A 12,820-nucleotide genomic window follows, 5' to 3' on the forward strand; every position below is an offset into this window, starting at 1 on the left:
TGCTGATGAAATCCGTGCTCTCCATCCGTAGATCTCAAAGCATTTTCCAAAGGAAGGTCAAGTATCAGAAGCTGAAGGATATATTGAGGGGCAAAGTGACCTGAGCCGAGCCCAGGTCTCCCGATTCCTAGTCTAGCAGTGTAGCCTCGGGACCGTGCCTTTGCTGCTGCAGGCTTTGTCCAGGGAGTTGAAAAGGCCTGTGATTCTGACCTGCAGAGCACTGGGGTACAGTCGTGTCTGGGCAAAATGTCAGGACTTTTCTTATTAAAAATCTGCACGAGATTGCTGACGTGCGGCATGTGGTCAACTGTCCTGCATGGATGGGAGAGCTGGAGGCTTACCAAGGACACGGATAAGACTCCAAGCACAATTACTCGAGACCCTGGGTAAGAGAATAATGTCTCTCTGTGGATGCGTAGCTTGCCGATAGCAAAGCGACTCACTTCCGGCACTCCTACGATCCGGCAAGATCGCAGGCAAACTAGGAAGAGGAAAAAAGCCAGTTACGTTGGAAATACCGTCAGCTGGACCAGTCTCCAAAGGAGAGCGGACGTTTTACAACTCCTGTTCTGCAGAGAATGAGGTGGATGACCAGCTGTGCACTGGAGCCGTGACGTGATGAAGAAAATATAGTTTTAATTAAAATCTGAGGCTTAGATGTAAAAGTAAAGGGAAGTGGCTGTGGCAACATGACCATCAAATACACAAAGGTCTGGTTTTCCACTTCTCTTGTGCCCTACAGAGTCATTCACACCGGTGCATGGTGGGGGTAAAATGAAACCAGATCAGAGTAGCAGCATCCTACACCCCCTCTGCACTCACTCTTCGTTCGTGTAAATTCTGACACAAGGTGCAAGGCACAGAAGGGTCCAACCCATAGTGTAGGAACTTGAGTGCCGTAGGCAGCTCAGACATCTTTCCCACGCCCCTGTTCCTCTGCAGGTCGCCGGTTCAGATCCAGCCCGGATTGGTAGGGATTGAAAGTTCTCTCTCTGATGGTTCTTTGGTGTCACATAAACAAAAGGAGTTGGTGTCTCAGACCAGTTCCCAGGGGCCAGGCTTTCCTCTCCCAAAAAGCCAGCCGCTTCAGAGCTGGCACCAACTGGCTCCCTCTGGGCGTTCTCAGAAGATGAGGCCATGGCTGAGTGATGGAACAATGCCTGCCAGATAGAGTATCGAAAAGATTGAGCAGTGACTCCTTTAGAATATGAGGACCTTCACAGGGAGAAAGTACCAGGTACTAACGGGCTCTTTAATCCAGCGGAGAAAGGCAGAGCAAGACCCCTGGGCTGGAGCTGACACCAGACACATTCAAATTAGAAATAAGGCACAAATCGTTATCAGCAAGGGAGAGTCCCTGTTGGAACAAACTGCCAAAGAAAGTGGTGGCGTCTCCAGCTCTTGATGTCTTCAAATCAAGACTGGGTGTGTTGGCTTAAAGCAGCTGCCAGCAAACAAGTTACTGGGCTCAGTCCAGGGGTAAGTGGGAAGCATTCTCTGGTCTGGGTTTATACAGAAGGTCAGACGAGATGATGCAACGGTCCCTTTAGACCTTACAGTCTATGAATTTCTGGGTAGTTACAGCATGTCTGCAAGCGTCGTGATACAGGATGAGGCCACAGGGAGAACGTCTGTAACAACGTGAGCAATGCATTGAAAGGAGCTGGCTGACAGGGTATCCCGTCGTTTTGCATTTGGCCGTGATCTCTGGTCTTATAAACCATTCCGGGCTGGGCGTGGGCCAGTACTTGGATGGGAGAGCTCTGAGGGGAAAATCCGACACGCTCCAGGGAGAGGGTCAGGTAGCACAGCAGGAGGTATTCTTCCCCAGGTTCGTGCTGAACCGATGTTCCCCCCCATGGTGCTAGGAGAAGCTGTATTGCTGGAGGTGAGAGATTAAATAGAGGGTCTGACCCCTTGAGACAATTCAGCGAATCCCAGTGTTGCAGCTAAATTTGGCTAACGCTGAAATTCCCACCTGAAATTCCTCCTGCCATCTCTATTGGATACGTCATTTTTCTTGTTGCAAAGCATTTGCCGTCCATTGAAAGCCACTGCTGCGTTCCACCCCAGAGGTGATTTGCCTTTGGACAATAGACTCCGTAATTCCTTTAGTGCCTTACAAACTTCAGGAGCCTTTCAGACAAAAAGCACCACGGCAATGTAAGATTATTTACTAATGGACTTTATATATTAAATCTGGCGAGACCTGGTAAATTTCCTGAGCATTATTGACCCTGCAAGAACAGAACCCTAAAGCCATGTCGTCCTATGGCACCACAGCGGCTCCATTCTAAAGAGTCTGGGGGATTTGTTAATGATCTGTTCCGGAGAAAAGGGCAAACGGTTCTAATTTCAGATCCTTTTGGATTCATCGCTTTTTTTGTGTAAATATTTGCAACTTACTTAGAAATCCCAAAAAAAGAAGAACAGGAGTACTTGTGGCACCTTAGAGACTAACAAATTTATTAGAGCATAAGCTTTCGTGGACTACAGCCCACTTCTTCGGATGCATATAGAATGGAACATCTATTGAGGAGATATATATACACACATACAGAGAGCATAAACAGGTGGGAGTTGTCTTACCAACTCTGAGAGGCCAATTAATTAAGAGAAAAAAAACTTTTGAAGTGATAATCAAGCTAGCCGAGTACAGACAGTTTGATAATAAGTGTGAGAGTACTTACAAGGGGAGATAGAGTCAATGTTTGTAATGGCTCAGCCATTCCCAGTCCCAGGAAAAACCTTAGAAATCCCAGGATGTGAGGTTTGTAGATTGGTTTATTTTTATGGCCAGAAGAGAACCTCTAATCTTCTTGTCTGACCTCCTGCGTAACCCAGGCCAGAGACTTTCCTCCAGTTACTGTCCTGAGCCCAAACTTCAAACAAGGCAGATTCCTCATTATTAATTATTGAGGGAATCAGACACATATCTATCCCCTGGGGTTTCTTTGTGATATCTGTGCACTAGAGCGGTGGTTCTCAACCACGGGTCCGGGGCCCCCTGTGGGGCCGTGAGCAGGTTTCAGGGGGGCTGGTATTGCCCTGGCTTTTATATGCAGAAAAGCAGTTGTTGTGACACAGGTGGGCCTTGGAGTTTTTACAGCAGGTTGGGGGGTGGCGGGGGCGGCTCAGAAAGAAAAAGGCTGAGAACCCCTGACCTAGACAATTCCACTTCACCCCCATCTCACTGACTGCACATGAAGAGGAGGCTTTTAACAAAGTGCAGTGGGATCGAAGGCTGTGACCGAGCTGTTTAATACAAGGAAGCCTTCCCAGGGTTTTATTGTATTTCCATCACATTCTGACTCCTCTGGTAATCCACCGGCCTCCCTGTAATGAACTATCTGTTATTCCTCCTGGATTAGGGCTGATCGCTCACAATAAACAAAGAGATTTTTATATTAATACTCTGAGCAGCCAGCGTGAGCATGTTAATTCTCCGCTTTCATTGTCCTTACTGTCCAACTTACACTCCCTGATCAACAGCTGTGTCTACGGGGCAGGGGGAGCCATTCTGCTTTCTTGGTTGTTTTTAACTAAGCAGGAGACAAATGCGCTTTTGGAGCTGGTTGTGGTGTTGTGGTGCGTATCTTTGTGATGTTTGTTTAAAATACCCCGTGCGTTGTACGATGTATAGGCGTAAGCCGAAGGTATGGGGAATGGCGGCTTTGCAGCGTGGGAGCCTTTATTCTCCTTGGCATTAAGGCCCCTTTGCTCCACTTTGGCAGTGTAAAGGGACCTTAAAGCGGGCAAAAATCTGTGTGTAACGTAAAGGAATCGTAGTGTGAATGAGCATCTGGCTGGGCGGAGCGGGGAGGGGAGGGGAGTGTGTGTATATATACACACACACACACACACACACACACACACACACACACACACTATACTTTGCTCACTTTGTGTATATATCCATACATGCACAGTGAGCGAAGTGTGTGTGTGTGTGTGTGGCACTGCAGCATGCATTCCAAGGAATTCCATGTCAGTAAATTACACTTCAAAAATGTGACAAGTTCCACTAATCGAGTCCATCCTTGCAAATGAATGAAATGCCCGTGATTCGACAAGGAACAGGGGGGTTGTTTGCTAGAATATTACCAACCTGGAGGCCCTCGGGCCTTAATGCTACTAAAACGGCAGATAAAATCTTCTAACTTTAGTGGGAGCTAGGCTCCTAGAAATCTATCCCTTAAGGCCTGATGCAAAGCCTGCTGAAATCAATAGGACCCCTCTCCGCTTCAGCAGGGTTGGAATCCAGGGGCCACGGGGCCTGATCCTGTGAAGTACTTAGTGTTCCTAAGAGAGGCTGAGTGTTAACAGGCATTGAAGGAGCCGCCTGCTGCACAGAATTGAGTCCCGAGTATCCCTGTCTCCTGCACAGTCCGTTCGCAGCAAATGTCATTTTGCAGCAGTTTTAAGATGTGCTCTGCCATCCCTGCGCTCGCCCTTGCTGGCAAAGCGCTGGGTCGGGTTTCTCCAGCACCCTGCCCTTTCTTTTAAAACATTTGCAACGTTAGCCGCATTAGTGTTGTAGCAACAGCTCCTCTGTAGAGCCTGGAGCTATTTAAACATTAAAGCGTCCGCTTGGATTAGGCCTGAGCGCACACAGAGAGAGCGGTAACTTAGCTCTGAATAGGGTGCGTTTCCCATTTAAAATTTAATTGGGACCTTTCAGGACATCTGTTCCTCCATGTGACCTTCCTCCACTGGGACAGCACATGGGCTTGGCCCAGGCTCCTTCCATTGGTAAATGATCAGCGTCCTACTCCTTTTGTGTGGAATTCAACACCCTGCCTGCAATGGATTTGAAATTCAAGCTTGGGCTTGACAGAATCCCCCTGCATCCCAGCGCCTTAGTCACTGGTCAAGGCCTTATCGACGAAGTTCAAAGAAAGCCGCTTTTCTCTTTGGGTGGTTTGCCCGGAGCGGTTCTGACTCCAGCAGCAGGTGCCAGTAGCGTTTCTCCAGGGCGAGAAGCATTCAGCAGCGTTAAAGTTTCCGCTGATATCTAGTAGCGCAGAGTCAGACTGCAGCTTCTTCCAACCCGGTGGGTTTGTCTCCATCCCTTCCTCTGCCCGCCTCGCTGCTTCACGTGTTCCTCTCCTGAATGATAGATCGGGAGCGCTCTGTACGTATCACAGGGTGTGTCGCTTGGCGGGGGTTCTGAGTGCTGGCAGGCCTGTGTGGTTTTTTTTTTTTTTTTTTTTTTTTTTTTTTATCCTGGGATGCCGCAAAATAATAACAGCTCATTTTTGTTTTTTATTATTATTATTTTGGAATTGCCTTAATGAAGAAGTGCCCCATATTCCCATGGGAGGGGCATCGCGTCGCATCTGATCAGCGTCTTTGAGATATGCAGAACTTACCATAGTGTCCGAGAGATGTGGACACATGCCCAGTTTATGAGCGTAACCATAGCACTAAACTCCAAGGGGTAACTCCTGGCTTGGCCTGTGCAGCTACGCATGGCCAGAAAGCCATCGCAGGGAGGCGACACTAGAAGATGTCTTGGCCTGCAGAGATGCCAATGGCTGGGTCACACGAGAGCTCTGCTGTATGTTGAATCAGGGGCTGTGCGCATAGATCAGCTGGGCAGGGACATAGCCACACCTAGGGGTGTGAGTTTTGTAGAGGACTCGTTCTTTGTGGTCTAGTGTTTAGAGCAGAGGTCTGGAAGCTTAGGGGCTCGGCTCTGTTCGGGTACTTGCAGCGTACTCCTCGCTGTAGTATCTTGAGGGTTGTGTTGCTGCCTTATTTTGTGACCTGGCTCGTGTCCGTGCTCACCACCTTGGCAAGTCATCAGCACAAGTCTAAAAGGAGGGGGACTGATTCTTGATTGCACTAAGGCCTGGTTATATCGCTCTGGTGGAAAGGAGAATTCAGCCCGATGTGTGACCTTCAGACTGAGTATCAGTGCAGAACTAGGGCAGATGGTGCAGTGGTTGGCGCTCCAACTCCCAAGCTAGGAGATGCATGTTCCAGTCCCTGCTCTGTCACAGACTTCCCATGCGACCTTGAAGGAGTCGCTGTTGTCTCTCTGTGCCTCAGTTTCCCCACCTGTACAATGCGGGGTAGTAGCACTGCCCTGCTACAGATCCCCTTGACTTCAGCTGGAGTCATGCATGCCCAGTTTCCTTCCATGTAGAAGGACCAATCAGTTGCACACATACAAAATGGGAAATGACTGCCTGGGAAGGAGAACTGCAGCAGGGATATGGGGGTCATTGGGGATCACAAGCTAAATGAGTCCCCAGTGCAAGGCTGTTGCAAAAAAAGCAAACATCGTTCTGGGATGTATTAGGAGGACTGTTGCAAGCAAGACAAGAGAAGTAATTCTTCCGCTCTGCTCCGTGCTGATTAGACCTCAACTGGAGTATTGTGGCACCCAGAACTGGACACATTTCAGAAAGGATGTGGACAAACTGGAGAGAGTCCAGAGAAGAGCAACAAAAATGATTAAAGGTCTAGAAAACATGACCTAGGAGGGAAGATTGGAAAAATTGGGTTTGTTTAGTCTGGAAAAGAGAAGACTGAGAGGGGACATGGTAACAGTTTTCAAGACTGTAAAAGGTTGTACAAGGAGGAGAAAGAAAATGTATTTTTTCTTAACCTCTGAGGATAGGACAAGAAGCAATGGGCTTAAATTGCAATAAGGGAGGTTTAGGTTGGACATTAGGAAAAACTTCCTAACTGTCAGGGCCGTTAAGCACTGGAATAAATTGCCTAGGGAGGTTGTGGAATCTCCATCATTGGAGGTTTTTAAGAGCAGGTTAGACAAACACCTGTCAGGGATGGTCTAGATAATACTCAGTCCTGCCACGAGTGCAGGGGACTGGACTAGATGACCTCTCGCGGTCCCTTCCAGTTCTGTGAGTCTAGTGCAAACCAGGTCTTTATCCTCTCTGTGGCTCAGTTAACCTGCCTGTAAACAGAGGATCATATTCACTCATCTCCCCACAAAGCTGAAAATTCATGACTGTAAAATGCTTTCAGAGCCTCTGATGGAAAACACTAGCAGGGTATAAATACCTGTTAAGGAATTTTCCATGTCTTCATAATAAAATCAGACGGGCTACCTCCCTTGTTTTTAAATTACAGCTGGCAGATCTGCTTAAAAATACCCTTATGACTTATCAAAAAGGTAAAAGGGCCTTTGTGGCCATGTTCTGGGCGTGAAGAACACCAGGCAGTGACTCACCGTAAAGATAGACCTGGTGTATGAGGGACGACCTGCCACATCTGTCCACTTAATGAAATTCTTTTATAGCAGGCCTACATTGAAGATTAGGTTCAAGGCAATTTCGCTGTATCTACCCGTTGGTGGAACCACTTGCTAAATATAAACCTCTGACTCGAGCTCCCATCTGCTTCTTTCTTTAGCATAATGAACAGTAATGGAAGGGCTGAAAAGCTTGGGGTATTAATGGCAGATCCTCTTTTTATATATATACATAATTTAGTCTTTTTTTTTAATTTAATTTTATTTACTGTGCAGGCAAATGTCCCTGCCTGGCATGGTTCCAGTCCTGAATTTCGATCTTAACAATCTTTGCAGTTGCCTGCATGATTCGGGGCGAATCCGTTCAACAGAATAAGTCCAGAGCTGTCAGGAAAATGTCTTGGTCTTTATCTACTGCTTCCCATCCTGAAGGATTCTAAAACTGTATCTCTATCATGTACACAAGAGTCCTTCGCTCGTCACTGAAAGGCAGCCACCTCTGGGGTGGAACGTGGCAGCTGTTTAACAGCCACCTGCAATGCTGTTCAACAGTGTTGAGTGTGCAGTGAAATGTGGTACACTATTGAAATGGGGGAGAAGTCCACTAGAATGGAGTTCCCTGACATGGAATTTGGCCAGGATGCTGGAGTCTAATGTCCTGTCTCATACTGAAATTCCCTAGAATTGTTCCCATCTATGTGCTAATGGCTTTCCCTCATTTCCAAAAATCTGCATCTCCAGCTCCATCGTACCTCTATGCTCAAGCGTTGGAGTCCGCACTGACTCCAAAGAGAGCCCCCCACGAGTGACTCCCCCACGCCCTGTCCTGCAGCACAGCACAGCACCCCCTAATCCCATGCTGGGCCACTGGGGTCAGTTCTGACTGGGACGGAAGAGCGCCCCCTACTGAGTCACCTGTTCAATTCCGCCACGCCCACCTGACCAATTTCTCTGCTGGCTTGTTCTGTGCAAACCTGCCCACACCCTGCAGCTCTCAGACCTTGCCTAGCACCTCAGGAAGAGGAAACTGCACCAGGGCAGTTAAAACCCTGGTCTGCCATCACCGTTCCTTCCCCCTCCCTTTCCTTGGGCTGCGGGTGGAGAGAGCCATTTCCCCCCCCCCCTTAACGAAATTCACAGGGAGGGGTGACCCTTTGCTAGGGAGCCGTAAGGCTGTTTTCCAGCACTGGAGAGTTGTGTGCTTTGGACTGGTAGAGTTTCAGGGCTGCCGGAGGTGGCGGGGAAAGAACAGATATTTGGTTAAAAAGAGGAGAGAGAGAGAGGAGTGGTAGGAACATCCGGCTTTGGAGCCAACGGGTCCAGGGCGCAGGTTAAGCACAATCCTGCTGCGGCTAATCCCAGGGAATGTACAGGGTGACCCAGTTACCCAGTTACAGGAATAGCCCTGTTGTTTTCCATGTGCCATTCCCCAGCCAGGGTGTCCCTACTCAGCAGAGCTCCCATAGCTCGAGCTGCGTGGATACAAGAAGTATCTGGTGCTTAATGTGGTTTTAAACATGCAGCTGGCGGCTGGTTACCCGTGCTAGCTACATGGATGTAGGAGTAAACGTGTGGCTAGGGGTACGTGAACTGGGCAGAGCTTTGCCCAGCTCTCGGCTTCCTGATCTTTACTGGGCTTCTGATCTTTATAGATACAGGCGCCTGCTTCTCAGTCACTTTGTTCCTGTAGCTGGGGCTTCACGACTCCTTTGTGCTCCTTGTATTCTTGGTCTGGGCAGAGGCCCACCTGGCCTCCCGTATAAATTGGAGTATGAGTTAGAGCAACCTCAAGGCTGCTCCGAGTTGCTCTCGGATTCCCCAGGGAAGTGGAGGATAGCTACAGCACACTGCACGGTAGCTGTGCCCCTGATCCACCCTCTGTTGCGGGGGCTGGGAGCAGGACCCTCATCAGCTCCACTCTAATTGGGGAGGGTCACTCCATGGGGAGATTCCCAAGGGGCCAGTTCTGGCCCCTTTTGGCATGAAGGCGAGTTAAGGCTGTCAATCCAGCTCCTGGGGATAAAGCTAACGAGCAAGAGTCCCCTTTAAACTGAAAAGCAAGTCATTCCCTGTGGTTTTGTTATGGATTCCATCTGCTGCCTTTAATACCTAAAAATAAAACGGGGAGGCGGAACTTTACAGCTGCATTCAAAGAACTGAGCGGCCACCGCGTGCGCGGGCCCGGCTCTCCTCGCCGTCAGTCGGGACGTTACCCGCTGCAGAATGCAGGGCTTCAAATGGTGCAGGCATTTGCATCTGGTTCGGTGCTTGATTTCAAAGCCTCATGATTCACCACCTTGGCAGGCAGCCCCGGATTCTGACGATCTATTTTGGGGGAAATAACATTTCACAGGAATTTTGTTTTGCAGTGTCACCTGATTATTATTTTTTTTAAAGGGACTTTAACACTGAAAGTAACTTGATCAGCGCATTGAGGGAATGAATCAACCCAGAGCCTGGTAACGGTGTAGAACATTGCGTGCGTAACCATCCTCCATGCAGCCCAGGTCCTGATTAGATCTTACAGGGGGGCGTCCCTTTTGTTTTCAAAACTCGAGCTGCTTCACAAAGGCTGTGCCGGGCCAGATCCCCAGCCGGTGTAAATGGGCATCACTCCATTGGAGTCGGTGGGGCCAGATCTCCAGCTGGTGTCAGTCCATTGGCTTGAGCGGGGCAACACTGATCTACATCGGCTCGGCCTCTGGCCGCATCTGTGCTCGTGCGGACATACAGGGCTAAAGGGGTGTGTTCCCCGCTCAGCACTTCAACCCAGTCATGCGATTCTTCTCCTGCCTTACCTACGCTGGGGGCAGTGTTGTCTCAAGATCAGAGCAAGGGACTTGGTCGGCCGGACTCCTGGGTTCTAATCACACCTCTGCTACTGCCTGCCATGTGACCTTGGGCAAGTTACTTCTTGGAGTAGCTCAGGTTTCTCCGGGCAATGAAAGCCAACTGACAGTGAGGTGGTGAGTCTGAATGAATTGTCTGTAAAGGGCTTTGAGATGCTTGGCTGGAAGGTGCTGTGTGAACAAAATTAAGTTGCTTGCTTGCCGCGGTGTTAGCGGCTGGTGGGTATTCTCTTTCCTTTGCCATTCCATGACCAGTAGGAGATGGGATCCCACCAGCAGCAGAGTGCTTTTGCATAAGAGTCATACCATGTCTGCCCTGTAGTTCACACCTGTAAAGTGTGTGTGTGGGGGGGGGGGTTCCAGAGAGTGTAAAAGGGGGCTCTTGGCACTAGACTAGGCCTCAGGAGATCTGGCTTCAGTTCCGGGCTCTGCCACAGACTCCCTGTGACCTTGGCCAAGTCACTTCCCCTCTCTGTGCCTCTGTTCCCCGTCTGTACAATGGGGAGGACGCTCCTTCCCTGCCTCATATGGGGGCTGGGAGGATAGTCCTCAATCCAGATGCAACGCGGTGCTATAGTTATTGGTGTAGTGTGAGACACCCCTACTGAGACCAGGGCCACATCGGCCAGGTGCTGCACAGACACAGGCCCTGCCTCGAAGGGATGGTAATAAAAGATGGGTGGGGAAACTGAGGCACGGAGCAGGGACGTGACTTGCCAAAGGTCATCCAGCAGCTCAGTGGCAGAGCTGGGAACAGAACCCAGGCCTGTTGGGGTGGGGATGCCTGCTTCTTTAATTATGATGGGCTGGGTTAATTGGAAGCAGAATGCAGGTGTCCTGAGGCCTGGTCCAGTGCTCTCCCCCACTGGACCACACTGCCTCTAGATACCACAGGAGCCAGAAAAAAGCCGACAATGAATCAAAAACAATGCAAGTGGCTTTAGCCCGTTATCCTTTGGGGGTTTGTTTTTCTTGAAGGGATTGAATTAAAGCCTCAACCCGTAAACCACTTTGAGACGTATTTAAACCAATGTGTTCCTAAGGTTTAGCCTCTCGCTCACGTGCGCTCGTCCGGATTAAGTTTCCCTGTGATTTGTGATGGGTCAAGCTGCCTGACTGGGTCCTTAATGCAGACAATCTCCGTTTGGCTCTAACAAGCACCCACATTCACACATCCCTGCTTCTCCTGCTAACACACCCCCTGCAACCTCCTCTTCCAACTACGCCTTCTCCCAGCTGCTAAGTGACTCCATGCTCCCAACAGGAGCAAACCTTTACACTGGCCGCAGGGGCGCGTTTCGGGGTTTGGATAATCCCAGCCTCTTCGGACCGTCTGATCACAGAAGGGGTGAAACTGCCAACTCCTCGAAGCAGCACCCGGCCCAGTGGGGCCTGATCTCAGCCGGGAGCACGAGGCACTACAGCAAACACTGCTCAACGGTAACGCCTCGATGTGCTTGATAACCGTGAATTCCCTGCCCACAACCAGCTCTCCCAGCGCTTTGCAGGCAGTAAGAGCGGGACTTTTAAAAGTGTTCCGCCTTGCCCCAACTCTGCTCCTGTCCAAACCGACGGGAGTTTTACCCTGAGTCGGGCCATTACCAAGCACTTCAGAAAATCCAACTCTCTGCAACCTGCGAGAGGGGCAGCTTTTATCCCCTGCTGTGCAGTTGGGCAGGTTGAGAGACAGAGGGAGGAAGTCATGGGCCAAGGGCGTGTGCTAGTCAGGGGCAGGAGTAGAACCAGGGCCGGCTCCAGGGTTTTGGCCGCCCCAAGCAGCCAAAAACAAAACCAAAAAACCCGCGATTGCGATCTGTGGCGGCAATTCGGCGGGAGGTCCTTCGCTCCAAGGCGGAGTGAGGGACCATCCGCCAAATTGCCTCCGAATACCTGGACGTGCCGCCCCCCTCCGGAGCGGCCGCCCCAAGCACCTGCTTGACAAGCTGGTGCCTGGAGCCGGCCCTGAGTAGAACCCAGGAGTCCTGAACTCACGCGCTCAGGGGGAGCCGCCGTCTCCCCAGAAGATTATTATACTAACACGCCACCCTAGCCTTCTCATCGCAAGCTCCTTTCACAGAGATTGCTTGTGGGGGGCAACCACGTGCGTTTCACAGGAGCTGGCCTCTGGCGGGTAGGTTCTCCAAGGAGCGGGTCACTGATTTGCAGACTCTGCTCCGTGTAAATTCTTATACCGTCATCGTGATATCTGGGCATGCAGTAATGAGGGTGCGCTCCCTACACTTTTTGTTTGGCAGGGTTTGGGGAAAGGCTGAAGGCTGTGTTGGGGTCGGGGAGTGGAAAGAGTTTTGATTTATGGCCAGGTTTGTTAATTACTCATCTGCATGTGATCACGTAATGAGCCTGGCTTAATGGTCCTGGACTCTGGAGGCACTCGGGTGCCTGCTGATGTCTCACTGGCTTCACTGGCACTTTTCAGCACATGTTTAAAGTTAAGTGTGTACTTAAGTCTGGGGCTTTTTAACATTGCCTAAGAGATTTAGGCACTCAGCTGCCCTTGGAATCTAAACTCCCTTAAGCTCCCCTGCCAATCCCCTCCGTACCCACTAGGGATAAATTTAAGCACGTGCTTAAACCCTTTGCCAAATTGGGGCCTTCTGTCTAATGGGACTTGCAGTTGAATTAATTGTCAGGGCTCCCAAGGAGTCTGGACACGATTTAAATCTAAACCAATGATCTCTCAATTGAACGCATAGACTTGTGAATGCCGGGAAGTAAAGAGACCCTT

General features: G+C 50.0%; 1 protein-coding gene and 1 long non-coding RNA gene across 2 annotated transcripts in view; one reads left to right on the top strand and one right to left on the bottom strand.

Annotated features, from left to right (window-relative positions):
• Positions 1 to 12,820, top strand: part of VPS45 (vacuolar protein sorting 45 homolog) — a 52,121-nt gene that overhangs the window by 37,791 nt on the left and 1,510 nt on the right. The gene's annotated exons all lie outside the window — the stretch shown is intronic.
• The window catches only part of LOC128827203 (uncharacterized), a 28,713-nt gene continuing 24,268 nt past the window's right edge, over positions 8,376 to 12,820 (bottom strand). The window contains exon 3 of the long non-coding RNA XR_008442944.1: positions 8,376 to 9,550. This is a non-coding gene — a long non-coding RNA (uncharacterized LOC128827203). The remainder of the gene's footprint in view (positions 9,551 to 12,820) is intronic.

The sequence above is a fragment of the Malaclemys terrapin genome, chromosome 21 (genome assembly GCF_027887155.1).
Source record: "Malaclemys terrapin pileata isolate rMalTer1 chromosome 21, rMalTer1.hap1, whole genome shotgun sequence".
NCBI lineage: Eukaryota > Metazoa > Chordata > Testudines > Emydidae > Malaclemys > Malaclemys terrapin.